Here is a 6,046-nt window from a genome sequence, read left to right on the forward strand (position 1 = left end):
TTTGAGCTATCCAAAAATGCTGGTTATGACATACCCTGTATTTACCATAACCCTCCTCATGCACTGTACTGTATTTTTTCCCTTTTCACTGTAGCATGCACAATTAAAATCTTAAAAACACTTAAATACAATACTGTACTATAATACAGTACTGTATTTCTACATTTACATATTCCAGATTTTGTAGTTAATCTGCAAAAGAAAAATGTAGAATGGATTGGGACAAATGAAGATGGAGAGCAAGACCTGGATACTCGAAGTACTGAACCTGTACTGTATTTACAATATGTTATCTCCCAGTTAACTCTCTAAGTCCTCTCTGTGGCAATACTCAAAACAAAATATCTGTCATCTTGTGACGTTATATATTGTATCTGGTGGCTATAACTTACAGAGCTCCTGTAACAGTATGGACCCAGACATAATATGTCTATTTCCAGATTGCATAAACAGTACAGGTAGCTATATGCTTTCCAAGCTATGATAATCCTCATTAAAGCTGTTTTACAAGAAAATATAGTTGAATATAGGTTTCATATGTGATTTCAATAAAAAATAATATTAAAAGATAACATATACTGTAATCAGTTATAAATTATCTTATAAACAGCAGCTGTGCCCTTCGTGGGTTTGCGATTCGCAATTTCGACGATTCACAGTAAGCAGCTCGCGGCTCTGGTGGTTAGCTTGCGAGCCTTTTTCCCACAGTGCAACGAGTCACCCAACGCACCCTCGGCGTCTCATCTCCCTCTGTTCGCACTCACCCAGTACCCATGACCTAGCATTGTGTTTCATACTCTCAAAACTTTTGTGTTTCTTTGTGAAAATGGCCCATAAAAGACAGCCTAGTGTCAGTGCTTGTGGAGTGAAACGTAAAAGGCAAAAGTCAGTGATGACCCTGACAAAGAAATTTGAATTATTAGACAAGTTAAAGGAGGGGATGCGTGCTGCCGCGGCTGGTCGATTGTTTGGTGTGAACAAATCCACAGTGCGGTATATCAAGAAAAATGAACAAGCAATTTGTGATACTGTTCAAGCGAGTGCTCCTGCAAGTGCTTAAGTGGCACAAGGTGTTCGTGACAAGAACACAGTGAAAACTGAGAAAGCACCGAACCTCCTCCACCTGGGCAGGCTGCGTGGTAAGGTTGCGCAGTGCATGTCTCTGTTGCGTTATCACTGACGTCATATGACGTATCGGACTGTGATTGGCCATGCATCCCTACCTCCCTCCACTGCTAGCTGTAATTGGTTTAAAGTAATATGACGTGTCCACCCGCGGGAGGGAGGGAGGAAAAACGACGCTTGACCTAACCGCGGCAGTTTCATCCCTCCAGGCCACACCGTGTATACGTGCATCCATTGTTCTGTGAAATGGCTTCCGCCGGACCACCACCACCAGAGAGAAACCTTTCCTTACCTGGACCCAGCCGCCCTAAGCCAAAGAAGATACGATGTTCCCTAAGCTACGAAATGAAATACCAGATATTCAAGATTTGGAGAAAGGAACACGTCAAGCTGATCTCGCGCGCAAGCATGGAGTCAACGAATCTACGATTCGTACTATTAAGAAGGATGCAGCCAAGATCAAAGAGCACATGAGAATCACAATGTCTGCAGGTGCTTCAATGATCAAGTATTGCCAGAACAAGGTGCTGCTAAAGGTGGACAATTTGCTGGTGAGTTACTTGATTCGTCAGGCGCGACGCAACATGGCGGTGGACACGCGATCCATTCAAGAGTACGCACGTGAACTGTACACAGCAGTGCCACGTAAGATGGGAATTGCAGAGCCCAAACCCTTCAATGCTTCCTCTGGTTGGCTGCATAGGTTTAAGAAGAGGAACAATATCACCAACATCAACATTGGTGGTGAAGAAGCGAGTGCTGACCGTGTGGTGGCTAGAGATTTTCCTCCGTTCTTACGTGAGGTTATGGAGGAAGAGCAGTACACTGACGACCAGGTGTTCAACATGGACGAATCCGGCCTATTTTAGAAAAAGCTGCCTACCAAGACCTTTGTTGTCCAGTCTGCCAGCAAGGTTCGGGGTCGGAAGTTGCAGAAGGAGCGCATCACCGTCCTCTTTACCACCAATGCCTCCGGTACCTGTAAACCAAAGTTATCGGCGGTTCACACAGTCCGCAAGCCGCACGCCTACAAGAACGTGGACATGAGCAAGATTAATGTCCACTGGCTGACCGCACGCAAGGCGTGGATGTTCTCTGCTCTGTCACCCTCCTGGTTTGATGACTGTTTCATTCCCGACGTGAAGAAATTCTGCGAGCAAAAAAATGTTCCATTCAAGATTTTGTTGCTCCTTGAAAACGCACCAAGACACTCGCCCCTACTTATGGATCGTCACCCCAACGTAAAAGTGGTCTTCCTTCCTCCCAACACTACATCATTAATCCAGCCCATGGACCAGGAGTTGATCTGCAATGTTAAAGCTGCATACTCGGCAAAGAAATTCAAGCTCCTGAACGACTGTACCAACACCAAGGATGGGTTGCCTAAGCTGGGTGACACCGACAGCGAGAGTAAAAGCGACGAGGACAAGGAACAAGAGGTGGTGACTCAAGAAGTTCTCGTCAAACAGTTTTGGAAGAAATTTAACGTCAAACAAGCTGTAGACTTCTTGGTGGAGGCATGGGATCAGCTGTCTATAGCTACGATTCGTCACGCATGGAGGCATGTGTTGCATGGCATACCGGTGAGAGGCGGAGTCAACCTGTGACTGGTGAGGTTCAGTCTGTGACAGTGGCATTGGACCTTGCAAGAGAAGCAGCGCACAGTATTACAGCTGAAGGCTTCTCCGAGACCACCAACGAAGACATCCTGGAGGTGATCAGAGATCCTGAAGTGACTGCCGACGAGATGTTGGAAGATGATAACGTCAGTGAAGAGGAAGGTGGTGCGTGAATCCCAGAAGAACACAAATTAACGCATAGTAATATTAAGGGTGCCATCGAGTGTGCAGAAAAATTACAGCTCTTCCTTTCCAACGACCCTGACGATGACCGCTATGAAGTCTTCCATACCCGGCTGGTGCAGGCTATGGAGCCGTACATCAAGGTGTATCACGACAACATAAACACCAGCCGTCAAAAAAGCATTACCGAGTTCTTCGCCCGCAACCCACCACAGCCAGCCAGAGCCAGTGATAGTGACAGTGAAAGTGACTTTGAGGGATTTGTCAGGGAAGCCCTGACAACTATAACTGAGTGATGGTGATGCACCTAGTAATGGTGATTCACCTGAGGGCCAGTAATCTGCCCTCTGCCTTGGAACCAGCCTCCATCCCCGTATGCCGACCCATCTCTTCTACTAACGTAAGTCTTACACCCAACCTTTAGTTTTCCTAACCTAACCTTTATTTTTCCTAACTTAACCTTGATTTTTCCTAACCTAACCTCTTCTATATTAAGTGTGTGTGCATACCATCATAAAGTTAAGATAATATTTTTACTACAACATAGTTGTGTGTCTTCAAAAAGTGGATTTGGGGGTCGGGCCAGTCTCTATTGGAATTAATCCCATATGTTCTGTTGTTCACTTTACGCGGATTTCACTTTCCGCGGTACCCTGTGGGTTCAATTGACCGCGTAAATCGGGGTACTACTGTATATATATATATATATATATATATATATATATATATATATATATATATATATATATATATATATATATATATATATATATATATATATATATATATATATATATATATATATATATATATATATATATATATATATGTAATATATATATATATATATATATATATATATATATATATATATATATATATATATATATATATATATATATATATATATATATATATATATATATATATATTCAGAAATTTCAAGTAATTTCTGTCCCGCCATGAGTGATACTGAGGCGTTCAAGGTCATCTGAGGGAGGGCGCTACCTGCTCGTTCTGTATATATATATATATATATATATATATATATATATATATATATATATATATATATATATATATATATATATATATATATATATATATATATATATATATATATATATATATATATATAATATTCAGAAATTTCAGAGTAATTTCAAATGCCCGCTCATAGAGTGATACTGGCGTTCAAGGTCATCTGAGGGGAGGGCGCTGCCTGCTCGTGAGAGACTGCGAGAACTAGACCTATATGATATTAAATGTAATTTACGAATTAATAATGATGCGATTCATGATTAAGGACTATTATTGAATTTGAAATTATTATAGATGGTTGCTTGATCTGAATAATGTTGCGGATTGTCCCACGGAGTTATTAGTTAGGCGGAAAATATATCACGTGGGCCTAAGCTAACGCCTTGAAATCTGACGCTGCCTCTCTCTCCAGTCGCGGGGAGGATTCATACAAAACAAGGCGTCCCTCTTGGCGTCTGTCACAGAAATAGTCCGTGGCCTAGTCACCTGTGCTGCGCTATTGCAGTATAACAAGTAAGTCTCATTCGATCTCAGACAGGGTTAGATAGGGCAGTGATAAAGTAAACTAGAGCTAACAGTGAGTTCATTTCAGGGTTTCGTCAGAACCCCTTGACGGAGTTTGACTGCGAGATTGACTGCGTTTGAGACTGCCGTTGATGATTGAGGGTGGCGTTTTGTCGCCATTGGACCGATCAGAGTAGGCCTGTCACTGTTTTAGCGGGTACCAAAGGATCTCTTGAGGGAATCTGTACCGTCCACCGGTCTGGCTCCTCAACTCACAACACCACATGTCCCGAGCAGCTGGTAAACCCTCTTGCTAGCAGGGAAGCTAAGCTCCTCTCAACTGCACAAGGTCTGATTGGCTCACTCTCTTCCTGCCCATGGATGCACTGGGAGTACACTGAGGCTATCTGAGTATATTATGGATGCACACAGTGAGACCCGTGAGTCTAGGACTCTAGGAATACCTAGAGGAACATTTATCTTCCTTAACATGCAGATTGTAGTTAACACTCCTCAGACGATATTATCTTGGCGTGTGTAGTTTAATATTTCTTAAATAATTTTGATAGTAGTGTTTTTGAATGTTTGTGTCATTAAGTGGAGACAGAGTGATACTGTGATTTGATTCTTTAATGCATCTGATTGTTCTTCATAATTCTGATCTCAAGTATAACCTTGTTCCCCAAGTAGTGGTTAAGTTAGGTTGAAGTGTGCATCTGTTGAGGTGCTATAATTTTGTTGGAGTGCCAAGGCCTATTCATTGTAGAGTATTTAATTTCTTATTTTTTATTACCATTTCCTCAGTGCCTGGTATTATTTTGTTGAAAGCCCTTAAGGCCTATTCATTTGTAAGTATTTAATTTCTTATATTTTATTACCATTCCTCAGTGACTGATATTATTTTGTTGAAAACCCTAAGGCCTATTCATTGTGGAGTATTTAATTTCTTATTTTTTTAGTACCATTTCCTAAGTGACTGATATTATTTTGTGACCCTTAAGGCCTGTTCATGTGTGCAATTAACATTTCTTAATACTTCAAATTTATTGTTGCCTGTGTTTCTAATAATTTCTATGTCATTTATAACTTTTATTCCCCAGAGTAGTGTTTTAAAGTTTAAGTTAAGAGGTGCGCATATTGGTGTACATTATTTGATTGTGTTTTGTAGTGTTGGAGGAATATAAGTGTCTAAATTTTACAGTGTCTCATTCATCCCAGTCCAGAGCCGCTATCCTTCCACAGTCCACGGACAATTCATTTGTGTAGTAGATTTAAGTGTTCTTGTGCTGGTTAGGGATTTTCTCAAGAAGCGCTTCCCTGCCATTACCATCTATTAATTTTAATAAACCCCAAGTCAAGTGAGAAATTAAGTCCAGCAAATTCGGCCGGTTATATATATATATATATATATATATATATATATATATATATATATATATATATATATATATATATATATATATATATATATATATATATATATATATATATATATATATATATATATATATATATATATATATATATATATATATATATATATATATATATATATATATATATATATATATTAA

At 40.0% G+C, this 6,046-nt stretch overlaps 1 protein-coding gene across 12 annotated transcripts in view; it reads right to left on the reverse strand.

Annotated features, from left to right (window-relative positions):
- LOC121856740 (AKT-interacting protein-like) overlaps positions 1-6,046 on the reverse strand; it is a 192,504-nt gene that overhangs the window by 11,532 nt on the left and 174,926 nt on the right. The window lies entirely within an intron of this gene.

This window comes from Homarus americanus, unplaced genomic scaffold (genome assembly GCF_018991925.1).
Source record: "Homarus americanus isolate GMGI-L3 unplaced genomic scaffold, GMGI_Hamer_2.0 scaffold1024, whole genome shotgun sequence".
Taxonomy (NCBI): domain Eukaryota; kingdom Metazoa; phylum Arthropoda; class Malacostraca; order Decapoda; family Nephropidae; genus Homarus; species Homarus americanus.